Source organism: Procambarus clarkii, chromosome 68 (assembly GCF_040958095.1).
Source record: "Procambarus clarkii isolate CNS0578487 chromosome 68, FALCON_Pclarkii_2.0, whole genome shotgun sequence".
In the NCBI taxonomy this organism is placed as follows: Eukaryota; Metazoa; Arthropoda; class Malacostraca; order Decapoda; family Cambaridae; genus Procambarus; species Procambarus clarkii.
In genome coordinates, this window is record NC_091217.1 from 30673571 (window position 1) to 30694731 (window position 21161).

At 51.6% G+C, this 21161-nt stretch overlaps 1 protein-coding gene across 3 annotated transcripts in view; it reads left to right on the forward strand.

Annotated features, from left to right (window-relative positions):
• Positions 1-12746: 12746 nt before the first annotated feature.
• Positions 12747-21161, forward strand: part of LOC138349728 (low choriolytic enzyme-like) — a 111822-nt gene continuing 103407 nt past the window's right edge. For 2 of the 3 annotated variants that reach the window (XM_069310891.1, XM_069310890.1), the window contains exon 1: positions 12747-12871. The gene's annotated coding sequence lies outside the window, so the exon portion shown is untranslated. The remainder of the gene's footprint in view (positions 12872-21161) is intronic. The other variant, XM_069310892.1, reaches the window with a different exon arrangement.

Genomic DNA, 21161 nt, shown 5'->3' on the forward strand with positions numbered 1-21161 from the left:
CCACATAACTTATGTACTGTCTAGCCCCTGTCATCCTGCTTCACAGGGTTCTCTGGAACTTAGTCATCAGAGTGTAAAGCCTTTCCTAAAGAAATTTTGCATTGAGACAGAAGGACTGGGATAAACAACTTGACCTTATTATGTCTATTTTCAGAAGTCTTCCAAATGAGCCCCTTGGAGTATCTCCTTATGAGATGCTCTACGGCCGTAAGTGCCGTAAACCCCCCCCCCCCTCTCCTGAAAGCTTTTTAAAGATTCGCTACGCTCCAACTCCTTCAGTGATTCTCTTCATGTGCCCAGTTTCTTCAAAATTTGAGGCACATTCTCAAAAGAGTACATAAATTCAAGAGTAGCAATTTATCAGTCTCAAACTAATAGGAAAATTCATTTTGACAGGCAAAGTATGATTAGAAAATTTAATGTGGGAGACTTCGTCCTAGCATATTTTCCTATCCCAGGTTCTCCATTCCAAAGCAAGTTCACAGGTCCCTATCGCATCAAGGAATGCAGAAAAAACTACAACTAAGTTCTAGAGACTCCAGATAGGCGGCGGAAGACCCAGCTGTGCCTCATCAATCTCTTGAAGCAGTATAAAGGTACACCTCCCACTGTGTTAATGTCCCTCTCCACCTTCAAGGATCCCTACCTTCACAGTGAGACCTTCCTTGCTTTTTCCCCCGAACACACTGACTCTGAGTCATCAAACTCGGAAATCCTAAAAGATCTTCCACACTATTTTTAGGACCCACACAGTGCTCCTCTCATCCGTCTTCAACCAACACCTTGAGTTGTTCAACGATGATCCCCAGGAGTGTACGATAGTTCAGCACGAAATCAAGCTATTTCCTGGTACGATGCCGATCCGCCAACCCTTTTATCGCATCACCCAACAGAAGAAGGAAGCTATGCTTGCTGAGGTACAGTACATCCTTGATCATGGACTAGCCGCACCTTGCGAGTCCCAGTGGGCCTCACCCTGCATCTTGGTGCCAAAACCTCACGGTAAGGTGCGACTCTGTACTGACTTTCGCAAACTAAATGCTGTCACCGTCAAAGACTCCTACCCTTTGCCACGAATCGGCGATATCCTTGACGCTATCGGTAATGCAACTTATCTTTCACAGATTGACTTGTTGAAGGGCTACTACCAAATTAGCCTGACGGAGACGGCTAAGGAGATATCTGCCTTCACCATTCCCTTTGGCCTGTTTAGGTATGAATGGCTTCCTTTTGGACTGTGTAATGCCCCGACTACCTTTCAGAGAGCTGTCAACATAGTCATCCAGGTCCTTGACAAAACCTATGCCTACTTGGATGACATCGTTATGGCAACCACCACCTGGGACGAACATCTGCTCCAGCTACAGCGGTTGTTCCCAAAGCTCCTGAAAACGGGCCTTGCCATTAACTTGGGCACATCTACCGTCTCCAAAGGTAAAGTACGCTACCTTGGTCATGTGATAGGCAGTGGGAGCCTAGCCCCCTTAAAAGTTCATCAATATGCCATTCAGCATTACCCACGACTTACCACCATGAAGCAGCTCATGCGCGTCTTAGGTCTAGCGTCGTATTATCGTAGATTCGTGAGAAACTTCAGTACAGTAGCGACACAACTCATTAACTTGACTTGACCAGTCCTAAGCAACGATATCATTGGACAACTTCACAGTCGGTTGCTTTTGAACAGCTAAAGTGTCTATTGTGCACTGATCCCTTTCTCGCCTCGCCAGATGTTACGAGGCCGTTCGTCCTCAATGTCGACGCCAGCAGCACCGGCATTGGAGGTATAATTATGCAACAGCGTAGCGAAGTGATCCTTCCTGTCAGCTACTACAGCTACAAGCTGAAAACCTCACCAAATGAATTATAACAGCATTGAAAAGGAGTTGCTGGCAATCATGCTCAACATACAACACTACGAACCTTATTTACAAAGTTACCAGTCCCTCACCATCTATTCGGACCACAATCCTCTCTGGTTTCTGCAGCAGGCCCAGGTCTCCAACCAACGTCTGCTACGCTGGGCACTGTCTCTGCAGAACTTCAACATTACCATTTACTTTATCAAAGGCTCAGACAACTTCGTCGCCGACGCACTTTCCCGAGTCCACGAGGTAGAACATTCCACTTCTACTATTCTACACTCTGCTGCAGTCAAATAAGCAATAGAAGCAGGCTTCGGGGGGGGGGGGGGAGAGTTGTCACGGTAATCACGCTGGAAAGGAGATTATGCCTGCTCCCTCATCACCTAATTCTACTACATCACGTCTACATACCCAAGAACGTACAGCAGCTACAATGTCAACAACTATTTCTCAGACGTCTAAACAGAGTACACCAGTCTACTTTCCCCTAGGCCCGTCAGACCCTCACACCGCTCTCCGCACTGGCTGGTGTTTACGTTGGGTGACTGCTGGTTTGCCCTGCTGGTGGTGGTTTGCCACTGACAGGGTGACGTTTGCCTTAGCCATGGGGTCGTCTCGCCTTCCAGTGCAGAGGACATTGTCGGCTGGTCTGGCATTTACGGTGCCGGTGGACCATCCATTGGTTGGTGTCGCCCTGGTGGACGTGCTTCATGTGCAGCTGTCGGACCTGGTGGGCATCCAGCTGCTTCAGGGCCACCGTGCTGTGGTCAAGTTCCGCCTCCAGGCTGCCTTTCAAGCGTTTCTCGAGCGTTGTGAGGGGCATGTTTACCCTCTCCCTGATTCAGCTGGCTCAGTTAAGGTGGTGAATCTTAGTGTCACCTTGACGTCTGTGGCGGTGCATGGTGCCCCCTTCGAATTTCAGGACGACTTTTTAACCTCCTGTTTTGAGCGATTTGGGACAGTGTTAAGTGTTCGTTGGAACAAGGTCGTTGCCGGGCACTGTGTTGGTATGCTTGACGGCTCTCGCACCCTGACAATGTCGCTGAAGTGTAGTGTACCGTCGTCGATGTCCGTGTTGGGATACACGCTCCGCTGCCAGTATCGGGGTCAACCGCGCACCTGTTATCGGTGTGGTCACGAGGGTCATCTGGCTGCGGCGTGCGACGTGGGAGCAACTGGTCGGGTGCATGTTTTTCGTGCGGAGGATTTCCCGCCCTTGTTACGTTCGGACGGTTCTGAGGACGGAGTAGGTGCTGTGCCTGAGGCGCCTGATTGCCTGTCTGCTGCTCCGCCTGTTGAGGCGAATTCTACGGCCTGTGCGACACGTCTGATGACTGCTGTGGCCACTGGGGTTGTTGAGCCGGTGTGTGTGGGTGTCGGGCCGTCGCCTGAGCTGCGAGTAGTGCAGGATGTCCCGGTGGAGGTCCCTGTCCCGCCCCCGCCTGTGGATGTGATACCGGCTCCCGGGAACGCGGGTTGTGCTGTTTTAGAGGGGGTGCTTCGGCAGGGGGAGGTGCCTGCCGTTCCTGTGTGTGTTGGGGACTGTAGTTCTGCTCTTTCCATCCCTTTGCAGAAGCGCGCGCGTCGGTGTTCTGAGGCTGTTTCCCTGGATGATGTGGACAGTGTGGGTGATGTGGCCTCTGTGGACTCTTCGGACGGTGCGGGTGTGGCCTGTGTGGATGTGAAGATGGTGGCCGTGCCTGCGGCGGGGCCTGCTGGGCGTGGTGTGGTGCGGCCTGTCTCGAAGCGTTCACGGCGGGCTCGGAGTGTCTCTCCCCTTCGTGGTGTGCCTTGGGAGGAGGTGGGGGAGTATGGTGATCTGGCGCCTCCCGCCGAGGATGATGGTGCTGTGAGGGGCTCCGAAGTTGCTACCTGTGCCTCACCTCCTGCGTCTCCTGCTGTTGGATCTCCGCAGTGGGGGGTTGTGCCTGATGATCGTGACCTTGTCGTGCTGTTGCGGAAAGATGTGCGCCAGGGGGCCTCGGCTCCTGTGCCCGGTGGTGGGGTCGGTGCCGCGCCTGCCTCCCCTGCTGTATCCCCTCCTTCCTTGCTCCGGTCTGGGGATTGCCTAGTCCCGTCTGCTGGGGTCGTGCCCTGTGAGGGTCCGGAGTTGGGCCCTTATCGAGATGCCCGGGTGCTTCCGATCCCGTGGTGCTCGTCCACTGTCTGGGTGTCGCGGGTGAAGGAGTTTGTGTATAGGGTGCCAGATAGGATGTCTCAGCCGAGGGCGCCGCCTGGTGGCCGGCTGCCTGCTGACCTGCGGGTGATTTGGGAAGCGTACTGCTCGCGCTTTCCGATACACAAGTTCCCGGAGAAGTATTAGTTCCCGTCTTGCGCACACTGCTAAGCCGTGCGTGGGTCAGCTGCCACCGTGACCACGACGCCCCGCCCCCCGGTGCGGGGTGTCTCCCTCTAACGTTCGCCTCTGTTTTCGTCGCCTCTCCTCTCTCTACGGCCCATCACATCTACCGCTTTTGACTTTCTTCTCCTCCTAACCGTCAACGCGTCTCCTTACGTCTGTCCTGGTGCAGTCATCGGGAGGGTTAACCCTTCATGCAAACTGCACCTATTCTCAAGAAGAAGAAGACCCTCACACCTGGCGACGGCTCCAGGATCATGCCAATACCTGAAACAAGCTTATGGTAGTTCAAGTGAGCCGGTTCACAGTTATCTACGACATCAGCGCCACCAGGACGACCGTCGTTCCATATATATAGAGGCTACCCGGCCTTACCCACCAGAATACTTCTGCGTGCTCTACTGCAAAGATCTGTTGACATACCTCAGTGTAGTAGCAGGTTTATGCAGACTTGCTCACAGTATTCCAGCACCATTTTATTGTTTGCACTTTAACGTACTGTAAATTGGATTGTCTTTTTGTATTGTTCATTTTGCATACTTAATGTAAAGCCAAGACTGGATACTATTTTTATTGTCATGTTGATTGTATAAAATCATTTTTATTAAGTATATAAATTTTTGTTCTCTCTATGCTTTACCCTACAGTTATCTCAGTGTGAGGTTATATTGCAGTCTAACTTTTTTTGTCTTTTTTTTTGTTTTATGTCTGGCATTCCATCTGCCCTAGAGAGACTGCGTTAACATCCATCTTTCCCATCACAAAATAAATTAATAAATAAATATACCCATCCTGTTGATGGAAGTGGACCTCATACTCATCCTGTTGGTGGTTGTGAACCCATTACATATCCTGTGGATGGTAGTAAACCCTATACCCATCCTGTAGGCAGTAGTAGACCCCATACTCATCCTGTGGGCGGAAGTAGATCACATACCCATCTTGTAGGCGGTAGTGGACCATATATCCATCCTGTGGGCGGCAGTGTAATCAATATCCATCGTGTGGGCAGTAGTGGACCCCCAAACCTATCTTCTAGGCGGCAGTAGACTCCATATTCAAACTGTGGGCGGTAGTGGACCATGTATCCATCTTGCGTGCGGTAGTGGACCCCATATACATCTATTGGGCTGTAGAAAACCTCATATTCATCCTCTGGGGCAGCAAAGGTTACCTTGCCAATTTTTTGGGCGATAGTGGAACCCCATACCCATCCTGTGGGTGGTTGTGGACCCAATACCCATTCTGTGGGCGGTAGTGGACCCCATACCCATCCTGTGGGTGGTAGGTGACCCCATACCCATCCTGCCGGCCCCATACACATCATGCGGGTGGTATTGGACCCCATTCCTATCCTGCAGGCGGTAGTGGACACCCCATACTCATCCTGAAGGCGGAAGTGGACCAAATACCTATCCTACAGTTGGTAGTGGTCCCCATACCCATTCTACAGGTGGTATGAGTACCCAATACCCATCCAACAGGTGGTAGTGGATCCAATAACCACCCTGTTGGTGGTAGTGGGCCCCATACACATCATGTGGGTGGTAATGAACCCCATTCCGATCCTGTTAGCGGTAGTGGACCCCATACACATCATGTGGGTAGTCATGAACCCCATACCCATCCTGTGGACGGCAGTGGACCACATACGCATCCTGTTGGCGGTAGTGGGCCCCATTTCCATCCTACAGTTAGTAGTGGAGTAAATACCCATCGTACAAGTGGTAGTGCAACCCATACCTATCCTACAGGTGTGAGTGGATCTCAAACTCATTTTAAAGGTGGTAGTAGAACCTATACCGAACCTACAGGTGGTAATGGCCCCTTACCAATCCTACAGTTGAAAATGGACTCCATACCCATCCTACAGGTGGTAGTGGACCTCTTACCAATTCAACAGTTGGTAGTTGACCCCATAACCACTCTCCAGACAGTAGTGAACCCAGTTGGTTTTGGAAGACTGTGAACAGTCAATCCTGTTTGTAGTAGTGTACCTGAGGAAAAGGAGAAGCGTTGCCAGACATGTGACTTTATTGATCAAATAATTACTGTACAGTTACATCCTGCAATAACACAAGCTATATAAAATACAATACTTATATATAGTTTAAGCACTGTCCATTCATTATAACAACAAACAAACTGCACATCTTCTTGAGGTTATCTTGAAATGATTTCGGGTCTTTTTTTAAATGTCCCCACAGCCCGGTCCTCGACCAGGCCTCCACCCCCAGGAAGCGGCCCGCGACAGCTGACTAACACTCAGGTACCTATTTTACGGCTAGGTAACAGGGGCATAGGGTGAAAGAAACTCTGCCCATTGTTTTTCGCTGGCACCTGGGATCGAACCCAGGACCACAGCATCACAAGTCCAGCGTGCTGTCCGCTCGGCCGACCGGCTCCCTTGACTAAAGCTAGAATATATAGAAATTAAACTAGAAGTTAACATTCCAGCAACCTTTACACAGGCATGATTCGCTCACTGGCCGTCAGAGGGCCAGGACGTGCTCGTTTGACCTGCCAATTGTCGCCTGGTGCTGAGTGGAGGCGGGTGTGGATTGTGGTGTGGTGCGCCCGCTGGCCGGAGGGCCCGGCTGGTGGTATGGTGGTTGGTGGTGTGTCCCGCGTACGGCGGGTGGACACGGCGTGCCTTGACTTCTCAGGGGATGTGGACTGGGCGATTGTGAAAGTTGCTGTCGTCGATGTGCTTCAAGCGGATGTCCAGGATTTGATAGGGTTGGAAAAGCTTTCCCCTACGCGAGTGGCGATGACCTTCTGCAGGAGCTCGCTGTACAAGGAGTTTGTGGCGCGTTGGGCCGGCCACTCGGTTCCAGTCACCGACACGGCTGTGTCTGTGGCCGTTTCGGATCCCTGGGGGGCCGTGCAGTACGTGAGTGTGCATGGTGTACCGGTGACTTTCTCTGAGGATGAGTTGCGGGTTGTGTTTGGAAAGTATGGAGAGGTGCAGTTTCATCGTTTCAACCATCTGCGTACAGGTCGGCTGAGCAGGCTGCGTACGGGCATTCGTACGCTAGGTATGAAGATTACGACACCGGTACCGTCTCGTCTTCTGTATCGTGGGCTCTCGCTCAGAGTATTTTATCAGGGACAGACTCGCACTTGTTTCCGGTGTGGTGCTGAGGGCCATGTGGCAGTGAGCTGTGATGCTCCTCGGGCTGAGGCTCCCTCCGTTTTCTTGGAGGGTGACTTCCCCCCTTTGGAGACGAGGGGGGCTTCCTCATCGCCTTCTCGCCCTGGCGAGGTGCCTGGGGTGGTTCCTGCGGCGGGTTCAGCAAGTGCTCCCTCTGTCCCTGTTTGGTCGGGACATAGTACGTCTGCTTCCCCGGTGTGCTCTGTGGGAACGGGAGCTCCTACCTCGGGGGTTCCTCGTTCGGTGGTGGCGGAGGTGCATCCGCGGCCGGAGGCTTCTGTGCGGTCCTCGGCTGCTGCTGTTGGTGTGGTGCCTGCTTCCCCTGCTGAAGATTGTCTGCTGCCCGGGGATGCTGGGGTGGTGGGGTGTGTGTCCTCCTCCCTGCCCTCTGACTCTGCGTCGCCTCCCTCGTCGTCTACGAAGGTCGCCTTGTCCAGTGGTTCGTCAGCTGCGATTGCCTCGGCGTCCGTGGTGGATTCCCCCTGTGAGCTGGAGTGTGCTCTTCCGCTTTCTGGGCCTGCTCCTTCTGCTCCGGTCTCTGGGCGTGGTGGTAAGCTGTGGCCCCATGCTGTGGAGGTTGCTGCTGTGTGTGTCCGTGCTGCTTCGGCTTTGGGCCCGCCCGCGTCGGGTTCTTCTGGAGCACCCCTTGCTGGGGGTCGTTGTACCGACGATCAGCAGCCTCATGTGAAGCGCCGTCGTTCGGCTCAGGATACATCGCCTCGTCGGTTGTGGGTGGAGGGCGGTGTTGCGATGGTGGTTGCGGGCGAGGACATCGAGGAGGTTTCTTCTGTGGTGCCTCCAGTGACGGCAGCTGCGCCTCCTGATGGTGGCACCTCTTGGTGGGTGGCTCATCACGGTGACCGGGACCTGGTGGTCGTGTTGTCTAAGAGTAACTGTCGGGGGTCTTCGGCCGTTGTTCCGGTTGGTGGGGGCTCTGCGGATCCGGCAGAGGGCTCGTCCGTTGGGCTGGGTACGGCGACTGGCGGTGTTCACTGTGATCGCCCTGGGGTCCCCGATGATGTGCGGCCTGTGTGTCGCGACGGGTTGGGGGTGTCCTGAGGTTGTCCTGATGGCGCCCTCTGTAGTTTGTGCGTCCTTGAATGTTCGGGGTTTGAATGCTCTTGGGGTCCAGTTCGGCCTGTTGGATGTTTTGCAGGAGCAACGTGTGGATGTGGCTCTCATACAGGAGCATAATGTGCATGATGTGTCTGTGTTGCAGTGTCTAAGCGTGCATTATCATGTGGTGCTCAACTCGCCGAGGACGCCTTTCGGGGGGACCCTTATGTTATTCTCTCGTAAGGCCTCCTTCTCCGTGCTTCACACGGAGTTGGACGAGGATGGGCGGGTGTTGTTTGTGCGGGTGGAGTTTTTGGGGGTCGTGATTCCGTTCTTGACGGTGTACGCCCCCTCGGGTGCAGTGCGTCGTCGGGAGAGGGAGTAGTTTTTTCGGGTGGGGCTTCTTCCTTTCTTGCGCCATGATACGCGGGGCATGATTTTTGGAGGGGACTTCAATTGTGTGTCGAGTGCACGGGATTGTTGTAGCAGTCGTCCGCAGAATGTCTCGGGTGCGCTGCTGGAGGTGGTGCGTTCATGTGGTTTCCGAGACGCTGCTGTGCTCTTTGGTGGAGGGTTGTCGTTTACTTTTGCTGCACGTGGGGTGCGTTCGCGAATCGATAGGGTGTATGTCAATGGTGGGGAATGTACGGTGTATGATTTTCGCACTGTCCCGGTTGCATTCTCCGACCACAGTTTGGTGGTGGTCAGGGTTGGGGTACCCAGTCAGGTGCGGGTCGATGCGGGGTGGTGAAAGCTAAACTGTGGGTTGTTGCGTTCTCCGCGTGTTTGTCGTCAGTTTCGGTGTTGGTGGGTCGGGATTCGAGCCCGGCGTTGTAAGTTTCTGTCTGTCTTGGAGTGGTGTAAAGTGCAGTGTCGTTTGTTTTTTCACGTGGTTGCTAAGCGCGAGGATGCTGGGCGCTTTGGGTTGCTGCGGTTGTTGCAGGCGCAGCTGTCGAGGTTGTATGTAAGGTTCGATGCTGGTGTTGATTGTTTTGATAAGATTGTGGACTGCAAGGCGCGTATATGCGGGTTGCGGAGTGAGTGGGCGGAGGGTGTGCATGTGAGGGCTCGTGTAAGTGAGAGGGTAGACGGGGAACGGATTTCTCCATTTCTTTTAAGTAAGGTACGGGCCGCGCGGGACTCTGTTCTTTTTACGGCCTTGCAACGGCCAGATGGGACGGTTGTTTCGGACACTGGTGGGGTGTTGCACTATGTTCGGCAGGAGTTGGCTGCGCTGTATGCGGAGGTGGCTGGGGACGCCGCACTTGCGGAGGATTTCTTGGGTCGGTGCCTTCCTGGGTTGTCGGTTGCGGAGTGTGCTGGTCTGGTGAAAGAGGTTTCCTTGGCGGAGCTGCTTGTGGTGGTGCGGTCGTTTCGTTCCGGGAAGGTGCCGGGTTCGGATGGTCTTCCTATTGAGTTCTATGTCGCCTTTTGGGATGTGTTGGGGGATGTTCTGCTGGAGGTGGTCTAGTCTTGTCTTCGGGAGTGTGTTCTGCCTATGTCTCAGTGCGTTGGAATTGTGCAGCTTCTCCCGAAGTCGGGCGATCTACGGTTATTCTCAAACTGGCGGCCCATTACTTTGTTGAATGTCGACTACACGATCCTGTCTAAGGTCTTGGCTGGTCGGTGTCGCAGTGTTGTTGCGTCTGTTGTCTCTGTGGAGCAGTTTTGTGGTGTTCCGGGTCGTTCCTTGTTGCATTGCAATGCATTGTTTCGAGATGTGCTCTTGTTCGCGTCCGACTCTCGCTTGTCGGCAGCGATGCTTTGTCTGGATTGTTCGAAGGCTTTCGACCGTGTGTCGCTCGATTTTGTGTTTCGTGTGTTGGGGAGGCTGTGATTTCCGCCCTTGTTTGTTCGTTGGGTGCGTATGTTGTACGATCAATGTTGTAGTCGGGTCTGTGTAAATGGGTTTTTGAGTGATTCTTTCCCTGTGCGTCGCTCGGTGCAGCAGGGTTGTCCGCTAGCGATGCTCCTGTATATCGTCTTTCAGGAGCCGTTTTTTCGGGCGATCAAGGGATGCCCGTTGATCGTGCCCCCCCCCCCCCCCGTTTGCCGTCGGGTCTTCGGTTGCCTATCTGCGGTTAAGCAGATGATACCGTCCTGTTCCTGGCCTCGGAGGGGTCGGTTGGGGCGGTCCAGGTTGTGGTTGAGAGGTTTGAGTTGGCCACTGGGGCGCAGGTAAATCGTGCGAAATCCGGTCTTATGGGTCTTTGTGGGTGGTCCTCTCGCCTTGTGTGGGTGGGGTCATGGTTTCCGGGGTCACTTCTATGCGGGTTTTGGGGCTTACCTGGTTCGCTTCCTATGAGAGGTCCTTGGCTTGCAATTGGGATATGGTTTCCCGGAGTGTCGGTGTTGCGATTGGGTTGCTGGCTGTGCGCCCGTTGACGCTTTATCAGCGGGCGTTGCTTGTGAATTGCAAAGTTTTGTCCCGGGTCTGGTTCGTGGCTCGGGTTTTCCCCTTGGATCGTAAGCTGGCTTTCGGGTTGGAACGCCAGGTTTATCGTTATGTGTGGTGTGGTCGTTACCACCCAGTTCGCCGGTCGACGTTGGTGTTGGCTGTGCGGGAGGGTGGGGTGGGCATTCCTGATGTGTTCACGAGGGCTCGGGCGCTCTTTTGGGTCTCGTTGTGTCAGGGGTTAGAGTTGGGTGGGGGGCTCAATGGTTTGTGTGTTTATTATTGCTCTGTTAGGTTTAGCTATTTGGTGGATTTTGGTGTTTGTCGGGAGGCGGCGGTCTGTACCCCCCCGGTTTACTCTTGGGCGGTGGCGATTCTTCGGGAGGTATGCCGTTGTCCGGGGTTCCTGTCCTTGTCGGTCAAGGCGGTGTATCGGGTTTTGTTTCGTCGTGTTCCACCGCGGGTGGAGGGTTTGTTCCCGTGTTGGGATTGGGGGGATGTGTGGGCGGCGCTGGGGGCTCGGTTTCTGGCTCTGCAACAGCGGGAATTGTTGTTTCGGCTCTTGCATTTGTCGTTGGCGACTAATGCACGGTTGTGCATGCTGGGTTTGCGTGCCTCTGATGCGTGTGTGCACTGTGGTCTCCCTGAGACGCAGTTGCATGTCTTTTATTTTTGCGGGCGGTTGCGGGGTTTGCTTGATTGGTTTCGGGACGTGTTGGTTGGAGTTTGTGGACCTGAGTGTCGGGGTGCCCTTTTGAGATTTTTGTTTTTGTCCTTTCCGCGGAGGTCGCGCCGTGTTCGTAATACGCTTTGTCTTCTTGTTGCTGACTTTGTGTATTGTGTGTGGGTGGGTCGGAGGGAGGGTAATGGGGTTGCTAGGCTTTTGGGATTTTTGAGGGGTCGTTTGCGGTTCACGTGGTGGTGGGTGCAGCGTGCGTTTCCGAGCGAGTTCCGTGGTTGTTTCACAGGTGGGTATGTGCGTGGGGTTGCTTTTGGGCGAGTGGTATTCTGTTTTCATCCTAGATCCCCGGCCCTCCGGTGGGCCTCCTCGGGGCAGTTGTGTTGGGTGTGTGTGTGGTTGCTCCTGTGGTTGTGTGTTCGGTTTGGTGTGTGGGGTTGAGTGTGAGTGTGGGTTTGCTTCTATGTTGGCTCCTGCGTGGGCCGTTGCTTGTACCTTGAGTGAGTTGCATGCGGCTGTTTTGTTACTCATTTTGTTGGTTTGATTGCTGTTCTTCCTGGAAGTGTGTTTGTTTAGGGTGCATGTATCTCTGTGTTTCATTGTTCGCCCCGGATTCTTTCTTGGGGTTGTCATATAGTAGTGCCTGGGCCTTGGCCATGGTTTGTTTTTATGTTACTTATATGGTTTGTGTGCGATGTGCTTTTACTTTGTGTTATTTCTGTAATTGTGTGCATTGTGTATTTACATGTGTGTCTGGTTTATTCTTTATATGTTAGTTGTGTCTTTCCATGTCCGTATGCGTCCGTTTGTTGTGTGTCCGTTTCTATGTTTATGTGTATTCGGACTTGTGTCCCTGGAGTTTCTGGGGTCTTATTATGCAATGTTCTCTTCTATGCCTGTTTATGATTATGTTTTTGTTGTTATGTTCTGTTCTTAGGTTCATGTCATGTATATATTGTGCTATACTTTGTATATTTCTTTTATCAAAATAAAAAAAAAACTAGGCAAGACAACCAGCAATCTTCCAATGTAAACACCGTCCAGCAAATGTAGCAGCGGAGAGACCCCATAACCGTCCGACTCCGCTGCTGGTCGCCGCACTCCCTAAATACTGGCACTGAATTTTGTGTCTCAATTGCTACAACATTTTCATTAACCAAACCCAACTGAACATTTTACGAATAGTGGTGACATATTTGACTAATTTGTGAAACGCTGAGGGAACGAATAAATATTAACTACCATAAAAATATAATTTGACGTTCGAACAGGTGTTAGAGAATTCCAGTAATCCACCTCGAGTGTTTACATGAGAGGAAGGTGACCAGCAGGGCGGAGCCAGGCGGCCCGGGACAGTCTCTCTGTGAGTACCTGCCATCAGTTGTTCCTCCCAACTGTTTTGTGTCTGATGAGCACATATTTAGGCACATGTGTTGTTGAAGATGTGTAGTCTCAGGTGTGTTAATTAGTGGGCGTGTGATAGTACGCGTGTTGCCTCAAGTATTCACCTAGTTGAGCTTGTTGTTTCGGCGCGCCTCTCGACTGTCAATCAATCATCTGTTACTAACTACTAAAAATTTTTTACACACACACTTCAGCACGGGTGGAACACGGGGACACAGGTGGAAACTTAGTACCCAGATGAGCCACAGAGACGTTAGAAATATTTTTTTCAGTGTCAGTAGTTAATAAATGGAACGCACTAGGAAGTGATGTGGTGGAGGCTGACTCCATACACAGTTTCAAATATAGGTATGATAGAGCCCAGTAGGCTCAGGAATTTATACACCAGTTGATTGATGGTTGAGAGGCGGGACCAAAGAGACAAAGCTCAATCCCTGCAAGCACAACTAGGTGAGTACACACACCCAGGAAGGAGCCCGTAGCAGATGTCTAACTACCAGGTACATATTTACTGCTAGGTAACATGGACATCAGGGTGAAAGAAACTGCCCCATTTTGTTTCTCGCCGGCGCCGGGAATCGAACCCGGGTCCACAGGATTATTTGTCTAGCGTGCAGTCCATTTAGCCACCAGCGCCCATATGTGTAGGCTTCACCATTGTGATTCATCTAGAGTGTGTGTGTTGCCTCGGGTGCGTGGTCGGTGGCGGGTAAACGAGGCCCTTCAGTCTCCCATCACTGGACGAGGACCTCCTCTCTGTATACAAGTGCCACACAAGACCCCTATCACCTCACTGTGTAAACCTCGCCCCCAACAGGTGGCCTGTATGTGTAAATATAAGCTGCCTGTATATTTATGTATTGTGTATGAAGATTAGACTAGCATTTTAAAAACACTACAATCACCTTCTGTGGTTGACCAATAAATCCCTGAACTATGTCTTTAACAGATCTTTAACACACATGAAGGACACAAGATGATGTATATTTGTGGGTTAGGATCGTAAATGTGTGGCCACGTCTGTGGTAGAATATAATAATAATAATACACAATTGAACACAATTTGTTCAACCACACACTGCTCTTTACACCACAATGCTCCTGCTCCACATTGTTCTTACCACACTGTTCCTTCCCTGCACGCTGTTCACGCCTCCACGCCCCCCCCCCCACACACACACTCACTCGACTGTCCCTTCTACCACAGTGTGAACATAGATGGAGACCGGAAGAGGACTTCAGTTGTTTAGCAGCAGATGGGGGGGGGGGTGAAGGGAGGACAGTGTAATTTAAGAGAAAAATGAAAGATGACAATGAGAAGGAAAGGGAGAAATGTGTGGATATAGCATGGGAGGAAGTGAGGGGGGGGGAGAATCAGATGGCTGACTAGGCAGTGTTGCCATAGTGATAATACTGGCATGGAAGGGGGGGGGGGGTGCGGCACATTAGAGGTGCCGCGCTCGCAAGAACAACAAATAAACTGGACTGTGTCACCCAAGCACTGTGTCGCCGCCATAGTCAGGGGAAGGCTGCAGGATAAGCAGCTCCTCGTGTAAGGATTGACTGGGCAAGTCCTCGAGCACCGAGGCTGTGAACACTGTGTAACACTCACGACTTTAACTCCAACTGTTACAAATTGTTTCATGTTGCACAAGGAGGAAGTGGTTGTGGGAGGCGGCAGTGAGACTGAGGGACAGGTCGCTGCCTACATCTTCCCGCCCAACATGCTGCACTGGCGTTTTGGAGAGTAATTAGTCTCATTATAAAACATACTCATCATACTCTTCTGCTCCTAGTACTCCCTAACCTCTGTAATAGGTTCCTCCTGCATTTTATTCATATAAATTCATATCGTTATTCATATTAATAATCTTCTTATGCTTGACAGTTAAGAGGATTAAGGTAGTGTGTAGCGATATACACCATATAACACCACATAATTAGCAATATAACACCACGTAACACAATATAACACCAACCACATAATCTATATAAATAAAAATGGAAATGGTCGTTTGTTCAAAATCGCTAATCTCCGAAAGTTCTTCACCGATTGCTTTGAAATTTTCACACAACGTTCCATTCGCATCCTAACAAGTTTATATATACATGTTGTACAGATGTCACGTCTGTGACGGAGAAAAACATGCTTTTTTGAAAAACTGTTTTTTTCATGTGAAGGAAATCTTCGAAACCTCTTTACCGATTGCTTTGAAATTTTGTTACAACGTTGCATTCGAATAGGCGCGTCTTTTTATATATCTTCCTCTTCTTCTTGAGAATAGGTGCAGTTTGCATGAAGGGGTAACCCTCCTGATGACTGCACCAGGACAGATGTAAGGAGACGCGTTGATGGTAAAGAGGAGAAGAAAGTCAAAAGCGGTAGACGTGATGGGCCGTAGAGAGAGGAGTGGCGACGAAAACAGAGGCGAACGTCAGAGGGAGACTCCCCGCACCGGGGGGCGGGGCGTCATGGTCACGGTGGCAGCTGATCCAGGCACGGCGTTGCGGTGCGCGCAAGATGGGAACTAATATTTCTCCGGAAACTTACGGTACGGAAAGCGCAAGCGGTACGCTTCCCAAACCACCCACAGGTCGGCGGGCAGCCGGCCATCAGGCTGTACCCTTGGCTGAGACATCCTATCCGGCACCCTATAAACAAACTCCTTCTTTGACGACACCCAGATGGTTGACGAGCACCACGGGATCGGAAGCACCCGGGCATCCCGATAAGGGCCCAACTCCGGACCCTCACAGGGCACGACCCCAGCAGACGGGACTTGGCAACCCCCAGACCGGGGCAAGGAAGGAGGGGGAACTGCAGGCGCGGCAGCGACCCCACCACAGGGCACAGGAGCCGAGGCTCCCTGGCGCACATCTTTCCGCAACTTCACGACGAGGTCCCGACCATCAGGGACAACCCCCCACTGCGGGGACCCAACAGCAGGAGACGCAGGAGGGGGGGCACAGGGAGCAACGTCGGAGCCCCTCACAGCACCATCATCCTCGGCGGGGGACGCCAGCTGAGCACCATACTCCCCCACCTCCTCCCAAGGCACACCATGAAGGGGGGAGACACTCCGAGCCCGCCGCGAACGCTTCGAGACAGGCCGCACCACACCACTCCCAGCAGGCACAGCCTCCACCGTCATATCCACACAGGCCACACCCGCACCGTCCAAAGAGTCCACAGAGGCCACATCACCCACACTGTCTACATCATCCACGGAAACAGCCTCAGAACACCGACGCGCACGCTTCTGCAAAGGAACGGGAAGAGCAGAACTACAGGAGGCAACACACTCAGGCATGGCAGGCACCTCACCACGCCGAAGCACCCCCTCCAAAACGGCAGAACCCGCGTCCCCGGGAGCCGGTACCACATCCACAGGCGGGGGCGGAACATGAACCTCCACCGGGACATCTTTCACTACACACAGCTCAGGCGACAGCCCGACACCCCCACACACCGGCGGAACAACCCCAGGAGCCACAGCTGGCACTAGACGTGTCGCACAGGCCGGAGAGCTCTCCTCAACAGGCGGAGCAGCAGACAGGCAGTCAGGCGCCTCAGGCACAGCACCCACACCGCCCGAACGCAACAGGGGCGGAAAATCCTCCGCACGAAGAACATGCACACGACCAGTCGCTCCCACGTCGCACGCTGCAGCCAGATGACCCTCGTGACCACACCGATAACAGGTGCGCGGTTGACCCCGGTACTGGCAGCGGAGCGTGTAACCCAACACGGACAACGACGACGGTACACTACCCTTCAGCGACATCGTCAGGGTGCGGGAGCCGTCAAGCATACCAACACAGTGCCCGGCAACGACCTTGTTCCAACGAACACTCAACACTGTCCCAAACCGTTCGAAACAGGAGGTTAAAAAGTCGTCCTGAAATTCGAAGGGGGCACCATGCACCGTCACAGACGTCAAGGTGACACTAAGATTCACGACCTTAACGGAGCCAGCAGTATCAGGGAGAGGGTAAACACGCCCCTCACACCGCTCGAGAAACGCCTGAAAGGCAGCCTGGAGGCGGAACTTGACCACAGCACGGTGGCCCTGAAGCAGCTGGATGCCCACCAGGTCAGACAGCTGCACATGCAGCACGTCCACTAGGGCGACACCAACCAATGGATGGTCCACCGGCACCGTAAACGCCAGACCAGCTGACAGCGTCCTCTGCAATGGAGGGCGAAACGTCCCCATGGAGAAGCAAACGTCACCCCGTCAGTGGCAAACCACCACCAGCAGGGCAAACAAGCGATCACCCAACGTAAACACTAGCCAGTGCGGAGAGACCTCAGGAACGTCCGACCCGGCCGGCGGTCACCACGCAACCTTTATATATCTACTATATACATGCCTCCCCTGTGACAGGAAAAAACATGCTTTTTTTTTTTTTAAACAGCGCCATCTGTTGCACATAATAGCAACATGCACGTTATTACTAAATATGTCACAAATTCCATTTCAATGTTTCCTATTGTATTGATCAATGTTATTTCCATACATTTCGATTTTTTATTTTTTATTGAACTATTTTGTGTGACATTGTGTTAATAAATCACTATCGGTAACTTTGGACAGGACTCGCGCCCATTATTTTTCTCCTGAGTCTTAACTTTGGACCGGACTTGCGTCCACTACAAAAAATATTTGTATAAAATTTATTTTTTATCCAATCGACCTCGGGATAATATCAAAATAAGCGCCTTTAGAATTCGCACAATTTGATACCAAAATGAAAGATGTAACATGAAACTTGATGTCCGAACACTAATATGATTATAAATAGGCTTTTGGGGCCAGATTCACGAAAGCACTTACGCAAGTACTTACGAAAGTGTACATCTTTCCTCAATCTTTGACGGCTTTGGTTACATTTATTAAGCAGTTTACAAGCATGAAAACTTCCCAATCAACTGTTGTTATTGTTATAAACAGCCTCCTGGTGCTTCGGAGCTCATTAACTGTTTAATAATTGGATACTAAGTCGACAAAGATTGAGAAAAGATGTACAAGGTTCGTAAGTGTTTGCGTAAGTGCTTTCATGAATCTGGCTCTTGGTCAAAATTTTAAAATATTTGTTAAAATTCTATTTATTATGCTATTATGTTGGGAATAGTTTTAAAATGTGCGCCTTTACGTCGCGCGAACAATTTGATACTAAAATGAAAGATGTAACACAAAAATTTGTCAGAACACTGGAAAGATATAATTTTGTGATGATGAGCGTCCAGAATTAAAATGTTAAAATTCCAGTTATTTCTCTATTATTATGGGACTAGTTTTAAAATACGCGCCTTTTTTCATTGCGAACAATTTGATACCAAAATGAAAGACTTAACACGAAATTTGATGTTATCAAATTGAACGAGTATACACATTAGGTTGCAGTGTACAAATTGGTGCTCGTTCGCGGGTAACTTTAGGCTTTTCTGCGGGGAGGCACTCCAGGCTTTTGTACATTATATTCATACACATCTGTAGGGAATTTAATTGCGAACACAATGATACCAAAACGAGCGACGTAGCACGAGAATTAAGGTGAGAAAGCTGAAACGAGTATACACATTTAGGTGTCACCGCGCGCTTACCTGCACGCTGGGTGCATGACCCCTAAGTTGACCGCGCGCCTGTCCGGTGAGCGTTAGTGTTTATTGATTAAAAATGAGCTGTGTTTTTACCATACTGTCCATTTCGTTAGAATACGCATAGATGCCACATTTGTGACAGGTAAAACTATGTTTTTCTTGGAAAAACAGCGCATCTGTTGCATGTAAGAGCCTCACACATGCTATACTAAATGTGACAATTCCATTTCACTGTTTCTGATTGCATTGATAAATTGAATTTTCATAGATTTTGATTTATTTTAATTTTGATTTAATTATTTTGTGTGAATTGCGTTGGAATTGAGCTGTGTTGTTTACCAGACCGTTCATTTCATGAGTATAGTTTATTTTGTTATTTTTTCACATTTTCATTTCATTTTTTAGCTGCTTTTCTTATATTTTAGTGATGGGAACATCAGATCACTTGATGTTCTCAAATTTCTGATGGGAACATCAAACCATTTGGGAAGGCAGCGGACGAGGGAGTGGGGGATTGTGGGGATGACGAGGGGACGGAAGTGAGAGATAGTGGGGAGGATGAGGGGACGGGGGAGTTTGGGATGGTGGGGGATGAGGGGATGGGGGAATGGAAAATGCTGGAGAGGACAAAGGGACAGGAGTGCATGATGGGAAGGAAGAGGGGATAGTGGAGTAGGGATTGGTTGGGAGGCCGAGGAGACGGGTGATTGGGGAATGGTGGGGAGGACTGGGAGACAGGGAAGGTTGCTGTGGCTCAACCAAAATTTTCTGCTGTTGCTGAGCCACAGCAACGCGTGGCCGGGTACTGCTAGTTAGCAATAATCTTGAGAATCAGTAACCCAGGACCGCGGGTGCTTCACAACACAACAATAATCATACAGACAAACACCAAGAGAGTGGACCAGACAACACCACCTCACCTGAGTACACTCCACCAGCTACAACACACACGGGCCTCCCCGAGACGTCTTACTGGCGTGGCAAGAATGCACAAATACCAATCTTATGTAACATCACAAATTACTATACCTTCTTGTGAATGAATTATAATAATAATAAAAATAATAATTATTATTGTTGTAGTTGGTAAACTACAAAACAACACAACAGTTGGTTTTGTTGTGCTTCCATCTCCTAAAACATTTTTTTTTTTTTTTACTTAAAGAGTATCTTATTTTTTGTTTGTGATTTAAGTGCTAGTAAAGGCGGGCAAACTGAGGAAAACTGAGGTGAAGAGCAGTGTAACACCAGGGGGGGGGGGGAGACTGAGAGCCGCTGAGGGTAATATTTCTACATATAGACCCGACAAAGCTAATTACATGGAGACTCTAACACGCGGAGAAACACTTGGAACCTTAATTCACACCAATTGTTAAGTTAGGTTTAGGTCTAACATCACTCGCACAGACGGAAGGCATTTATAAAACTCCCACAGTCCAACCACTTGGGATGGACGGTAGAACGACGGTCTCGCGTCATGCAGGTCGGCGTTCAATCCCCGACCGTCTGCTCGTATCTTCCCCCCCTCCGTACACTTGTCTGCTAGTGTCCACCCCCCCCCTCCGTACACTTGTCTGCTAGTGTCCACCCCCCCCCCCTCCGTACACTTGTCTGCTAGTGTCCACCCCCCCCCCTCCGTACACTTGTCTGCTCGTGTCCCCCCCCTCTGTACACTTGTCTGCTAGTGTCCCCCCCTCTGTAAACTTGTCTGCTAGTGTCCCCCCCTCCGTACACTTGTCTGCTCGTGTCCCCCCCCCCCTCCGTACACTTGTCTGCTCGTGTCCCCCCCCCCCTCCGTACACTTGTCTGCTCGTGTCCCCCCCCCCCTCCGTACACTTGTCTGCTCGTGTCCCCCCCTCCGTACACTTGTCTGCTCGTGTCCCCCCTCCGTACACTTGTCTGCTCGTGTCCCCCCCCCCTCCGTACACTTGTCTGCTCGTGTCCCCCCCCCCTCCGTACACTTGTCTGCTCGTGTCCCCCCTCCGTACACTTGTCTGCTAGTGTCCCCCCCCTCCGTACACTTGTCTGCTAGTGTCCCCCCCTCCGTACACTTGTCTGCTCGTGTCCCCCCCCCCTCCGTACACTTGTCTGCTCGTGTCCCCCCCCCTCCGTACACTTGTCTGCTCGTGTCCCCCCCCCTCCGTACACTTGTCTGCTCGTGTCCCCCCCCCTCCGTACACTTGTCTGCTAGTGTCCCCCCCCTCCGTACACTTGTCTGCTCGTGTCCCCCCCTCCGTACACTTGTCTGCTAGTGTCCCCCCCCTCCGTACACTTGTCTGCTCGTGTCCCCCCCCTCCGTACACTTGTCTGCTCGTGTCCCCCCCCCCTCCGTACACTTGTCTGCTAGTGTCCCCCCCCTCCGTACACTTGTCTGCTCGTGTCCCCCCCCTCCGTACACTTGTCTGCTAGTGTCCCCCCCCCTCCGTGCACTTGTCTGCTCGTGTCCCCCCCCCCCCTCCGTGCACTTGTCTGCTCGTGTCCCCCCCTCCATACACTTGTCTGCTAGTGTCCCCCCCCCCTCCGTACACTTGTCTGCTTGTGTCCCCCCCTCCGTACACTTGTCTGCTAGTGTCCCCCCCCCCCCATCCGCACACTTCCCAGCAAACAATTTTAGGTTGCCACAACATACCTGGAAAGTATTTGA